General features: G+C 66.2%; 1 protein-coding gene across 1 annotated transcript in view; it reads left to right on the top strand.

The window, feature by feature from the left end:
- The window catches only part of LOC112121943 (epsin-1-like), a gene marked incomplete at its 3' end in the record, with an annotated part of 7,881 nt that overhangs the window by 3,338 nt on the left and 3,809 nt on the right, over positions 1-734 (top strand). The window lies entirely within an intron of this gene.

Here is a 734-nt window from a genome sequence, read left to right as displayed (position 1 = left end):
GCTGTGCTGTTCCCTGCTCCCCAGGGCCCATAGGGGGCGGCTCGGGCTTTGCTGCTGTAGCCGTACCAGCAAAGCCCTGTGGTTGTGGCCACCGGTCCCTCTGGCCGTGCCGGGAAACCCCCCCCGGTGGAGTTTCTACCCGCAGAGTCCTTTGGCCAGCAGAGAAAACCCGGTCCCCTGGTCCAAGAACTGCCTTGCTGGGGGCACACCCTGGAGACTGGGAAGTTGCCAGCCCGGCTGAGCCGGCAAATCTCCTCCAAAAGCGGCGTTGCCCCGGTCGGTGTCTGCGCCGGGCGGTTTGGCCGGTTGCGTTTGTGCCAGGTGCTAGAGCACGGGCTGCCTTTGCCAGCTCCCCCCGCCCCGGCACACACCGGGTGCCCCGCGCGTAAACGTCCCTGCGCTGCCCTCTGGCACATTTCCACAACGTGTGGTGGGATCCTGGTGCCCTCAGGGAATTGTGGGAGCTGGGGGTCACGTTCCCCCACTTCCCTTCGCGCTGTCCTGCTGCTGGCTCTTCTCGGGCAGGGATACGGCTTATACCGGACCAGCCGCGTAACGCTGCCCACCGCGAGCGAAACCTGCTGCGCCGGTAACAGCCATGCAGAGCCAGGACGCCTGGGTTCTGTCCTCAGCTCTGGGAGAGGAGCGGGGTCTGAGGGGGCTGGGAGCCAGGACTCCTGGGTTCTTTCCCTGGCTCTGGGTGGGGAGTGGGGTCTCATGGTTAGAGCTGAGGG

The sequence above is a fragment of the Terrapene carolina genome, unplaced genomic scaffold (genome assembly GCF_002925995.2).
Source record: "Terrapene carolina triunguis isolate 2854851 unplaced genomic scaffold, T_m_triunguis-2.0 Scaffold27751, whole genome shotgun sequence".
Taxonomy (NCBI): domain Eukaryota; kingdom Metazoa; phylum Chordata; order Testudines; family Emydidae; genus Terrapene; species Terrapene triunguis.
Note: the sequence above shows the minus strand (reverse complement) of the source record. Positions and strands in the feature narration are given on the sequence as shown.